Source organism: Amblyomma mixtum, chromosome 4, assembly GCF_055824585.1.
Source record: "Amblyomma mixtum isolate Tamu chromosome 4, ASM5582458v1, whole genome shotgun sequence".
NCBI lineage: Eukaryota > Metazoa > Arthropoda > Arachnida > Ixodida > Ixodidae > Amblyomma > Amblyomma mixtum.
Genome location: NC_143015.1, coordinates 82414486 through 82427193, shown reverse-complemented (window position 1 = coordinate 82427193; position 12708 = coordinate 82414486). Strand labels below are relative to the sequence as shown.

Below are 12708 nucleotides of genomic sequence, written 5' to 3'. Positions count from 1 at the left end.
AGCCATTAACCCCCCCCCCCCCTGCCTGCCATGTCCTTCCTTAGAAATGCCCCCCCCTTTCTTTCTCCTTCCAGTGCCAGCCTATTTTGTTTGCCTTGTTCTCATTTCTCTGTGCCACGCTGCTAATCCTCTTATCTGAGTTTTACAGGTCCGCCCAGCGCCTCCCCGCCGTCGCAGCCCCTTCAAAGCCTTTGTTCATTACACATCCCCCGGATATAAGTTTTTTCCACTATAGCAGCTTAACGATTCAAGATTCACCTCCCTCCCCTTCCTGACACGCATCCCCTCTCACACCACTTTCCTTCTCCACCCCCGGGGCTTTCCTCCTCGGAGCGAAGGCCCTATTTAATCCCTTCCAATGATGAACACGTTGCCCAGACGAAGACAAGTCCTCTTGTCGAAACGTTGGCTCAAGCAACCTGAGGTTTTCCCCTCCCTTGTTCATTTTGTGATCGCCAAGGACCATCTACCACACCCTCTCTCTACCATGGAATACAGAAGTAAGATATTTACATAAAACTTTTTGTACATAATCAGTGTCATTTCTATGCATACTTGTGCAATAATCACATTTATGTGTAACGTATTTTTCTATAACTTCGCGCGCCAAACACCAGCGCGGCGTGACGTCGACGCAGTCTCCATCCTGCATCACGAACTGCGAAAAACAGGCGGCTGCCGAAGTGTTTTCAGTGTTTCTTGAAATGGTATGATCCTATATCCTGAGTAAAAAGCTGGAACGGAGAGCTTAGAATATACGAGGGGGGTATCCAAAAGTTTCCATTGCAATACAGAAGAAAGATATCTACATAAAACTTTTTGTACATAACCAGTGTCATTTCTATGCATACTTATGCAATAACGGCATATTTGTGACTGACCGCTGCAAGTGACCATTATGTGTTTTTATATTTCATGTTGATCACTGAAACTTTTGGGTGCCCACTCTATAATTAAGCCATAATTTATTCAATGGCGACTGAGGAAGAATTATTCTTTGTGACCCCTTCCTGAGAGAGAGAGGACTTTATTCACCTCGACCTGGACCTCCGGGTAGTGGCTCAGGAAGGTCTCTCCCTTGCCGGCTCTCGCGCGCCATGACCGCAGAGAAGGTCCTGGAGTAAGCCTCCTCCGCCAGGTGGAGGACTATCTTCTGCACAGCCACAGATGTAGGACTCCCAGGCGACTTGATCAAAGGGATCAGTCTGTTGAGGTTCCTGAGATTCAGGGCACTGCCAGATTTTTACTCAGAGGTACGTTGCAGAAATTGCATTCCTCAGGGTCGCCCGTAAGCTCGTTATGCAGAGTAACATAAGGAAAGAAGCGATTGGCCTTAATTTTTCAGCAGTGCCTTTCTGGGCTAAAATCATTAATTTGTTTGAACCTTTCGCACTTTATGACATTAAATGACGCGCACTGGCTAAGCCTAGCAGCTCTGAAAAGTTGCAAATTGAAAACTGCATTTCCGGAAAGGAAATAGCGCAGTGACTGACATTTCTATGTAGACCCGAACCGCGCCGGAAAAGGGGATGGAGTGAAACAAGAAATGAAGACGAGGAGGAAGAACGACACGCCGTCGTCGTCGTCGTTCAGCTGATTGACGGCGTCACTTCGCGAGACATTCCTCTCGTTCTTCGGGTGTTTCGAGCACCCGCTTAGCCTTTCTCCTCTCCTTGTCACGGTGTCGGCCGGCCTTGTGCCATTCGTCGACTTCTCGATTGGAAGACTGAATTTCACGTAACCTATACTGCTGCCGTGACGAGCAGGGCCGCTCTTCCACGGTGAGCGTCTGAGAAGCGAGCGCATCGCGTACGACTTACATCCCAGCTGCGCGGCGCAACTCTGCGCATGCGTAGTGAGCCTCATAGCGAAGTGATCGAAAATCGGCGCAGCGGCTGCGGCGGAGCGACGGCGCGAGGAACAAACCCGTGGCCAGGGTTGCCAGATTGGGCTATTAATAGCCAAATTGGGCTACTTTTTGTCCGAGTTGGCGTCAGAAATTTCGTTTTGGCTATGTGGCTACTTTTGGGCTACGTCTTTTTCATGCGTGAAAAAAAAGTTAAAGTATTATAATGTGATCTGTTACAGTTATACAGTGACAGAAATAAAAGCCATGCTGGAATCAAAATGCAGGCTATAGATGGTTAAAAAAATTGAGCGCGTCTGCTACAAAATGACAATTTGTAAACGCTGTGTTCAAGAAAACTTATGTGTTTCAGGCGGTCAAGGATAATGGCCTGTCGATTTCTTTCATAAAGAGTGGACACTACGTGAAAGTTGCCCCCCGGAAACACTTCACGGCCTATAGATTCCACTTAATCCGCGAACTAACGCCACCCGCGCGCACGCGCCACCGAACGTAGACTGTTGCCGTCTGCATATGTGAGCGTTCTCCAATTGACGGTGCACCACGGGTGACCATGGTACCAGAATAGAGGTAAAACACGAAGAGAACTTATGTCTCCCTACGTGGTGCGAATGCGTAAGCATTAAATGCTACTGTTTCGCTTCTGTTGCGCGGTTTCGTGATACTCACATGTTAACCGTTAACAATAGACGTGGCCTAGTGGTTTGGGCGTCCGCTTCGGCTGCGGTAGGTGGCTGGTTGGAAACCCACCGCCAGGCATGTTCTTTTCTTGTACTGTTTAATCTGGTTCTGCGGACACATTCTGCTCAAGATACGCATGAGGCATGTAATGCTTACGCATTAATAAGGTCTCTTCCTGTTTCTTCTTATTCTCGTGGTGGACACAGCAAGCGCGGCTCTCGCAAGAGCCTACGCTTTTTCCGCAGCCTCAAGCGGCACACGTGCAGCCCTCGAGATTCATTGCGAGCGACGCGAGAGCGCCCTCTCCGTTGCGTAATCTGCGTGCCCTCATGCGGAGCCATGGAGCCATCCTTCGGCGCGGCGCGGAACCCACTGTAACTAACGAAGGCGGCGGAAGTTAGTGGCATGACATGGCATTAGATCCGTCGCTACGAGAACTTTAATCAGAATGGGCAAGTGGGCGATGTACATCCGGAACTACAAAAAGAAATGGAAAAAGGAGCCGGAATTCAAGGGTAATATGTTTTTATCATTATTGTGAACATGCCTTTAGACTGAAGATAATATCGACATAGAATATCATCTAATGGCTTATATCCTTTTTTTTTATAGATGCTTTCAGGTGACGCTCTCAGTGAGAACCTTTCTCTTAAAGCATAAAATTGAAATGTGAGGCTACGTAAGTATACAGTAAGGTATTTTCACTGTCGATGTGTCTAATCTGCGCGTGAACATTTAAAAGGTGAAATATTCCTAAACTAGAGCTGCGATTGCGTTATGTAGCGCCGCCGTTCTTTTCTGCGTGCAGACTGGCTGTCGTCACCCGCCTCGGGTGATATGGCCTACTGCCGCGCCGGCAAAGTGGAACTGTGGCCCCATCTTTAGGACCTGGTTAGCGCACCTAGTTAGCCGCACTGGTTAGCGTGTATGACGGATGCGAAACGTAACAACGGAAAGAACCACTGATCTTCACTAGGTGGCTGGATGCCGCATTCCCGCTTTCCGAGACGAGCGCGAGTGAAGCCACCGGAAGTTAGGCGGCTTGTCCCGGAAGTCAGGTGTCTGCTGTGTATTTCAATGCAAAAAGTCGCATCTTTCGCCCTTTCGTTCTCAGTTTTTTGCGCTGTTCTCGTGTAATGTCTGCTGTTGTATGAAAGGAACAAGCAAGCTTAACGCGATAAATGTGAGCATTGTTTGCATAACCCTGTAATTTCAGAGAAACCGAAGAAAACAGTCATGCATGTCTCACCCTGCCGCGGCAAAGGGGTACGTGCATTAAACACTATGTTCTTGTCTGGTTCTTGTCTTCCGACCGTGAAGGAGAAGTAGTGGAATGACGATGAGGCTAGCTCATCTTAAAACAGAAATTTTCGTGCAGGAAAGAAAAGGCACAGTGCGAGAGGAACGACTGACAAGAAAGACAAATGCTGCAGTGTGCGTGAGAAGCGCTGTTAGAAGTCAACTGCCCCAAGCGCCACGAATAAAAGCCCATTCAGGCTTTACTTGCTACAGTACGAAACAGAGCATGACACGCTCCGTCGAAAAAGCAGTACCATACATTTTGGAGGCGCTAATGTGAACCAACCGAACACCGTCGACACCTGCCCAGATAGTAGCCTAGCCCTCGCTCCGGTTCGGCCTAAACATAATTCGGTAAAATGGTAGCTGCAAAGTAAGCTGCCTGGTGAATGTTTCAACCTATTCTTTCTTATATGTATCCCCCATTGATAGCATAACTTGGGCTTGAGCGTGGGAACAAGCATCACAGTAAAGAGCAGAGTAGGCGAAGCTAGGCAAACGAGACGACACCGAGCCGAGTAGACGAGGCTCCATACTTGCTACGTGTAGCGACGTCCTGTCGTCTGCTAGTGTCGTCCCATTGAGATGCAATGCACCCTTATTTTTGAAACGTCTTTACCGAAGACTTCGCTGGTCTCCTCGCTCAGTTGACGGTGCAACAGGTCGGCATTGTCATGTAAAAAGACGAAAACGACGAAAAGACGAAATGCGAATTATGAAAACAAAACTGGAACTGAAAAAGCGTGCTGAGGTCCCATTTCATGCACTGCCAAATGCTGACTCCCGGGACAAGGCCACTTACTTCCGGTGGCTTCACTTTCAGGCGCCCGATGCGGCATCCAGCTCCCCTAATGGAGATCAGTAGAAATAACACACCATGCGCACCCCCGCAGACATCATGTGCGGGAAAGAAATCTAATATGTAAATATTCTTGCCGGAAATTAATTCAATATGCTTAAAAAATGTCGTCTCAAAAACAAATATTTTTGACTACTTTTGGGCTACGCATAAATTTCGCTTTTGGCTACGTTTGGGCTACTACTGAGGCCAATTTGGCTACCTGAGGTCGGAGCCATCTGGCAACCCTGCCCGTGGCACGGCCGCTCGATCTCTCCTCCCTTGGGAGCGGCCTGCCGAGTCGCGGAGCAGACAAAGGGGAGAGTGTGATGCGGCTGCTTGCCATTTCGGCCGCTAGGTGCGCCAAGCATCGGTGACACGTAAAGTCACTGGAACTATAGAGGCTAGAAGTTTTGACTAGTGTCGTGAGGAGGCGCCCTCGCCAGCCGCCACGCCGAAACCTGTTTAGATGCTAGCGTAGGTGGCGCTGTTCGCGGCAGGCGAGTTAGACGAGCCGAGAAGACCGATGCCGCCGCAGATCCTGGTGTCGCTCGTCGAGTGAAAGGGCGTCTTTCTCATTTGTTTCTGCTTCGCTCACTTCATTCCTTATTGCCTGGCATGTTTGTGCGCAACGGATGACAACGCATTTGATAAAATGCGTGCCTACCTAGCCTTCCAGCAGTTCAGCGATGAGGTTTTGAAAGGACTTTTTTTTTACAAGGATAAGCTCGACAAAATTTTCGGTACTACTGAGCCAACAGAACGATTGGTGAAGCTCATGGAACGCTTGATATTTGTCATGCACTTGCTCGCACTATGCTCGCACTTGCTTCTGGGCTTCGCCCAGAAGCAACCCACGAAACACAAAACGTCTTACGAACGTCTCGGAACAGCTTCAAATGACTACAAACGTCTTGCGCTGTGTTCAAACGTCTCATAGATGTCGACAAGGAGAAGTTTCCTCTGCGACGTCTCTTAAACATCTGCAGTCAGACGTTTGCTGTGAAACTTCTGTGAAACATCTGTAGTCAGATGTTTTCTAGACTTGTTTCTAACGCGTGGAACTTGAGACCACGTCAAGGAGATGCGCCAGTAATCAGCAGAGTTGCCACCGTGTATTAAACATGCTGTAAATCACGGCACATAAATTATATGGCTCTCCTGCTTGACGTTTCGAAGAGCAGGCGCGCCGGTGCAAAGACCGCTCTTTGTATTCAAACACAGAAAGCGCTTTATCCTACGGAGCCCGAATCACGTTCCATATCGAGTGCAGCTAACCCGCCACTCGTAAGGCTGGATTTAGGTAACATATAATGGCCCTGAAAGCCGACGGTAGTTACGCGAGTGAAAAAATTTGCTTCACGTTGCGAACGCATCTGTTACGCCTCGGCTAGCTGGCGGCAGCAGGCGGATTGACAGGCGCAGCGCACGCTGCCTTTGCCGCCTTCCCGCCGCCTTCGCCGAGCTCGCTCGCGCGGTTTATCGCGCAGATCACCCACGCGCTATCTTTTCGTGGCGGCGTATCTTGGAGGCAATCTTTCTTGAGTCACGCTACACTCTAGTCACGCCGCAGCTTGCTGCTTTGTGTCGATCCGCACGGTGGCGATGCAGGTTAGTTTGCCAAAATGGTTTTAACCGTTTAAAGCAGAAAAAAATCTTAGTGGAAGCTGCAAGTGCTTAGTTTTACATGAAAGTATTAGATTCAATTTGTTTTTTGGTTCTTTGATGATTTGTTTATTTTTACGTTTAGAAATTTAGTGCTTCATTTGATCATTTCGCGTTGCAGAGGCTATAGCGATAGCTACGCGCGCGAAGCGGATGCTGCTGTAAGGAGATAGCGCCACCCAGCGGCGTTCGTGAGGAGAAGAAAAAGCACGAGGAGCGCGTGCGGAGGGGTACGCGGGGCAGGTCGAAGAGGATTACGTGGCAGAGAAGAGAAGAGCGCGGTGGACGACGGACGTGGACGAGGTCTGCTGGCTCCCCGAGTTACGGGCTTGGGCCTCAGCCGCAGACGTCCGGGCCACCAGACCTGGACATCCATCGTCGAGAGCCTCAACCACCAGGCCCAGGCGCCACTCTTCTCCGTCCATCCGTCAGCTGCTCCACACAGGCCGCTTCTGGCGCCTACGTGACTTTTCCGGGATACCAGACCTGGAAACCGTGCCGGGAGCCCACAGACGCCGACGCTGCGGTAGCGTCGCATCAACATCGGAACGCCAAGAGACTCCTTGACTGCCCGACACCCAGCCAGTCCTCTCCGCTTGTTGCTCAAATAAGACAAGTAGTGTGAACTTTCCGCTTTGATTTTCTTTTCCCTGTATTGTCCGTAAGCACTTTGTTCTGTTCCACCGTGTGTTTCTTTCCCGTGCGTTGCCGCCCTGCTCCCTTGTTCCTTTCCTTTTTTCTCGCTCGTATTGAAATTGGTTTCCTTTCCGATAAAAGCCGCCTCGTTTATTGTTTGTACTTTTGTGTTTATTTAAAATAAGACCTGCAATCTCACAGAGTCCTCACAAATTTGGCGTCCACTACGACAGGACGAGGTCGGTTTTTATTCATTTGCCTGTTGTGTTAATTTAGGAACAATATGAGCGCTTCAGATTTGGTTGCTTTAGGCGAGCGCATGGGCTTGTGCGGCGCGGAGTTACGAGCGTGGGTGGAGGACGAGCTTCGTAAGGCACGGGGAGAGAGAGCTGCGGAGCGTGAAGCTGCGAAGCAGAAATTGGAATTAGAGGCACGGAATTTAGAGACGGAGCGTGAAGCTGCTAAGCAGAAATTGGAATTAGAGGCACGGAATTTAGAGACGGAGAAACAGAAATTGGAGTTAGAGGCGCGGAACTTGCAGCTACAAATAAGGCTCATGGAGGGTGGCGCAAATCCTCCGAGTGACCGTGGAGAGCGTAGCGTCGCACCGGCTAGCTCCATTAACCCGCACAGCCTCATACCACAGTTCAATGAAGCGCGGGATGACCTCGATGCCTACTTAAAGAGGTTTGAGCATGTGGCCACGGGGCAGGGTTGGCCAAAAGAAAAGTGGGCAACGGCGTTGAGCTTGTGCCTTGGCGGCGAAGCACTTAGGGTCTTCGGTCGGCTCTCGCCTGAGGATTCCGTGGATTATGATAAAGCGAAGCTTGCCTTGCTTCAGAGGTTTAGGTTCACCGCGGAAGGGTACCGAGAGAAGTTTCGCCAGAGCAAGCCCCAGGATGGAGAAACGGCCTCGCAATATGCTGCCAGATTGTTTAGTTTCTTTGACCGTTGGGTCGAGATGCGGGGAGAAGGCCGCACTTTTGAGGTGGGTCGTGAAATGGTCGTGAGCGAGCAGTTCCTGAACAACTGTCATCCCCGTTTAGCTCTCTTCTTACGTGAACGGGAGGGCAAGACAGTCTGCAAGCTGGCGGAGGCTGCCGATCATTTTCTCGAAGCACAACGGCAAAATAACTTGTTGGTCTTTAAAGAAAAGGGGCAGCACACGATAGGTAAAGCCAAAGACGAGATTTCAGGTCCACAGTCTCGCCTTCGGTGTTTTCTTTGTGACAAGACTGGGGCACAAGGCGTCGGATTGTCGGACGAAGCCGAAGCAATTGTATTGCACCTGGTGTCGCAAGGTAGGACATGATGCCCAGTCATGCAGAGCTAAGAGACCAGAAGACCGTCAGGCGTCCGCATGTTGCATGACACCTCGGTATTCATGTCCCGATAACCCTGCAGTGGTAACGCGCGTAGAGGGCCAGTTGGGGGAGATGGTCTGTCCTTCCAACCCGGTGGAAACTGCTATGCCCGTGGCGCACGGTGAGGTGTTCGGCCAGCATGGTTCGGTATTACGGGATACGGGCAGCACCGGTATTGTTGTGCGTGAGTCTCTTGTACCGCCAGCGGCACTAACAGGGAAAAAGGCTACATTATTCTTGGCCAATGGGACCCGTGTAGAAGTTCCGGAAGCGGAGGTGGTGATTTCTTCTCCATACTTCTCGGGTAAGGCCATCGCGCGCTGCTTGTCTACACCCTTATACGACATTATAATAGGCAATGTCCCCGGGGCTAAACCTCCATTCCCGGTTGACCCGCCAGTTCTCACTGATCAGGCAGTTTCCCTTGCCATGACGAGTTCGGTCGATGTTCCTTCCCTTACGGTGACAGCAAAGGTTTCAGTGAGTAGTAAAAGCCCCACTCTGAACACACTCCACTTGTCACGGCCGGAGTTTCGCCTGAAACAGGAAGAAGACTCGACTTTAGAGGTGTGTCGCAGGAAGTTGGGGCAAATATTTCGTGGCAAGGGACAGACCGCCCACTCTTTTGATACAGATGACGGTGTTCTTTTCCGGACGTACCAAGTGTGTCCTGGCCGAGTCGTTGAGCAAGCGGTGGTACCGAAGGGCTTACGCACACAAGTCCTTAAGTTGGCGCATAAGAGTGCATTAACCGGCCATCAAGGAATACGGAAAACAATAGCAAGGGTGCTCAGTGAGTTTTACTGGCCCGGTGTACAGGCTGACATTAAGAGTTATGTCAGATCGTGTGCTAAGTGTCAACCGACTGTGTCAAAGGAAAGGGAGAACAAAGTAAATGACGCCGTTGTTCCATCGGTGCCGGCGGACAACGGCTGGCACAGAGTGTATAACATCGTAGGACGGGGATATTTAAAACCATGGTGGAGACCGAGGTCGGTTTGGAGAAACCGGTTTCACAAAGGAAAACGGAAGTACTAGTTGAAAGAGTTCTCGCGACGGTGAAGTGGTTTGATGTGAAGAATGGAATACGGAAGAATGCAGCCCACACCTGTTCTTGTTGGCATTGTCTGTGTTTGTTCATTTTTGTTTTTGGGTGTCGGCTACTTACTTTTTATGCTTTCCGTGTTTCTTCGCCCTCTATGGACGCTTTACGTTGACTTTCCATGTGCTCTCTGTGTTGTGTGTGCAAATGTCTGTGAACGCTTCGAACATTGACGACCGTCGTATTGTGTGTGGTGTGTAGTGTGCGCGCTGTGGTGCGGTGTTCTGTGTTGCGATCGTCGAACGCGTCTGGTGTCGCTCTCCTGAAGTTGAGTTCTTTCCCTTGGAAAAAACTTCCGAAGAGGGGGCCTTCTGTAAGGAGATGCGCCACCCAGCGGCGTTCGTGAGGAGAAGAAAAAGCACGAGGAGCGCGTGCGGAGGGGTACGCGGGGCAGGTCGAAGAGGATTACGTGGCAGAGAAGAGAAGAGCGCGGTGGACGACGGACGTGGACGAGTTCTGCTGGCTCCCCGAGTTACGGGCTTGGGCCTCAGCCGCAGACGTCCGGGCCACCAGACCTGGACATCCATCGTCGAGAGCCTCAACCACCAGGCCCAGGCGCCACTCTTCTCCGTCCATCCGTCAGCTGCTCCACACAGGCCGCTTCTGGCGCCTACGTGACTTTTCCGGGATACCAGACCTGGAAACCGTGCCGGGAGCCCACAGACGCCGACGCTGCGGTAGCGTCGCATCAACATCGGAACGCCAAGAGACTCCTTGACTGCCCGACACCCAGCCAGTCCTCTCCGCTTGTTGCTCAAATAAGACAAGTAGTGTGAACTTTCCGCTTTGATTTTCTTTTCCCTGTATTGTCCGTAAGCACTTTGTTCTGTTCCACCGTGTGTTTCTTTCCCGTGCGTTGCCGCCCTGCTCCCTTGTTCCTTTCCTTTTTTCTCGCTCGTATTGAAATTGGTTTCCTTTCCGATAAAAGCCGCCTCGTTTATTGTTTGTACTTTTGTGTTTATTTAAAATAAGACCTGCAATCTCACAGAGTCCTCACAGCTGCGCACGTTGTAGTACGTTTCGCTGCGCACTTTTTTCCGCGCTGGTTGGCACTTCACGCCGCTGCAGTTTGCATTTTCCCTTTTTTCTGCGGTATCGTTTACTACCAGTGTTGCACTGAGATGTGAGCCTCGTTTTCCGCAAAAGTAAGTAACCTTCCATTTCTCTTCTGTGGTGAAAGTGTCGGCTTTGCCACTAACGCGCCTGATTGAACCTTTGGTTTACAAATCACAAAACAGTATCAGCCAGTGTTTTACATACCAAAGTGCAGCGTTGAATGTATTAAAACAGGGCATTTGCATGTATTTGAGCTTTTGTTAAGTGGATACAGCTAGGCTGCTATCGCATGCGAGTTGCTTTCTTTACCAAGGCGATGACAAGGTGAACGTGACAAAGCTTCAAACCAACCAGCTTTGTTTAAGCGTACGTTGATAAGGCGCGAATTTTTTCCTACACATTGATTAAAGTCTGTGCTCTATTGCATTCTGGCAGGGTTTTATTCTTGCCAAGGACTCTCATCTGGCCACCTGTGTGCTCCAATTCTCCTTGCTGTGATTGCCGTCAGTGAAACTCGCGTTAAAAAGGCTGTGGTTATCTTAACTGCGTCAAGCTTTTATTTCATTGCGATTGAGAGCCCCGGCACAAAGGTAGTTTACTCAGTGGTGCTGCTCTGTATGTGTGCAGGCTGTTTGACAGCGCAGTGAAGTACTACGGCTCTTTGCAGGCATGGCAGCTATTATTTTTTGGAAAACCATTGCACCGTGCACAGCTGGCGTTGTCCCTACTTCACTGTGTACATTTCGTTTTGGGTACAGGCTGTTCACCAGTGGTTTTCAGGGGACCTCCTTGCCTGCTCAACTTCTCAAGTTTTGGTAAGCACGCTTTGCAGCTGACACCTTTTCTTTCACTTCATGATTTCTTGTATAGGTCTAGGCTCTTTGCTAATGTTCATTCCACAAGCCCCATTATTTGTTTGTCCTTTAGAACTCCAACTGTTGGCCGGAGGAGCAAGGACCTGGTCTAGTTTCACGCAAATTAATAGCAGCACCTTGTACTTGGTTGTTCAGACGACTTGGCCTGGAGATTGTTTCAGTTCTGAGGTGGGAATCTGGACTAATGCTTCTTGTGCAGTGGTGTAAGTAATCTCTTGCCCACTGTTTGAGCTTCATCGTACAGATTAGAAAGGGCTTCTTTGGCAATGCAGTGTTAGGAACCTTATACACATGCACTTTTATTTGTCTTATCTTTCAGATGTGCCCTGTGTGGCTGTCAAGTTAAGGTCCAAGATTTAACACATCTCTGGTGTATACTGAAGTGATGCAGGCATTACCAGGACAGCAGCATCTCTGCTATGTTTTCATGCGACGGTGCAAGATGTCAAACATCAACCACTTTTGATTGAGCCACATCTTGCAGGTAAGAGAAAGCCTGTTTGCAAGATGCAGCTTTGGAGGTTCGATGAGTACAGTGTGCATCACAGTAAGGCAGTGCACTTGCTATTGACTGCTTGGCTTTCAGTGTCCATGCACGCTGTTTGGATTTTGCTTCTGTTAAAGGCCTCCACAGTGATTGACTTCTTGAGTTTATGGTGAGCCGTAGCACTCTGCGGAAATGCCGCTTGCAGTGACATCATATGCATATATGTTTTTGGTTAGCTTATTTTATTGCCTGTGCTGTCACTCCTTTCCATTTCCTGGTCTTATTTGCTTCCGACTCCTCATTGGCCATTCTACATGCACCTGACTGACTGTGCTTTTGGTTACTCTAATATTTTTCACTTCTGCAGGCTGCTGAACAGAGCTGGATTTGACTTCCCCTTGTTACCGTCTAGTTGGCATCCTCCTTGCAAGAAAAGCGATTTTTGGAACACCTAGCGAGCTCTTCAGTGCCATCCACATCACAGCAACTTGCTCATCAACGCTACCCTTGTGAACAACGCCCGGGGCCGAATGAATTTTTGATTTAACAATTGGTTGCTGGTCGACACTTTCCCGCCATCCAAGTGCTTACCGTTGTAACGTCAGCCAAACTGGTGAAGCTACCTCCTCCGTGGCTTCTAACATTAATTTCCTGATCCTTTTCTTTTTTTTTTGTATGGGTGTATATGCACTGGATTCAATAAAGAGTAACGCAGTGACTGAAAAGTGTGCTAGCACATGCATTTATGGCTCATTACTACAGCTATACATCCCTTGTAATGTGGGCTCATTGATCGGGTCATTGCAAACCAGTTTTGAGTTCATTTTTGAGTGGTGTA

At 49.5% G+C, this 12708-nt stretch overlaps 1 long non-coding RNA gene across 4 annotated transcripts; it reads left to right on the top strand.

The window, feature by feature from the left end:
• The first annotated feature begins 6443 nt into the window (after positions 1–6443).
• On the top strand, positions 6444–12324 carry LOC149347205 (uncharacterized). Of its 4 annotated transcripts, none has more exons than XR_016292512.1 (6): positions 6444–10597; positions 11176–11323; positions 11436–11586; positions 11703–11867; positions 11970–12039; positions 12238–12324. It is a non-coding gene; the product is annotated as an uncharacterized LOC149347205 (long non-coding RNA). The 4 variants fall into 4 exon arrangements; XR_016292513.1 differs by having other exon boundaries at positions 6506–10597; positions 11267–11323; XR_016292510.1 differs by having other exon boundaries at positions 6524–11323.
• Positions 12325–12708: the final 384 nt, after the last annotated feature.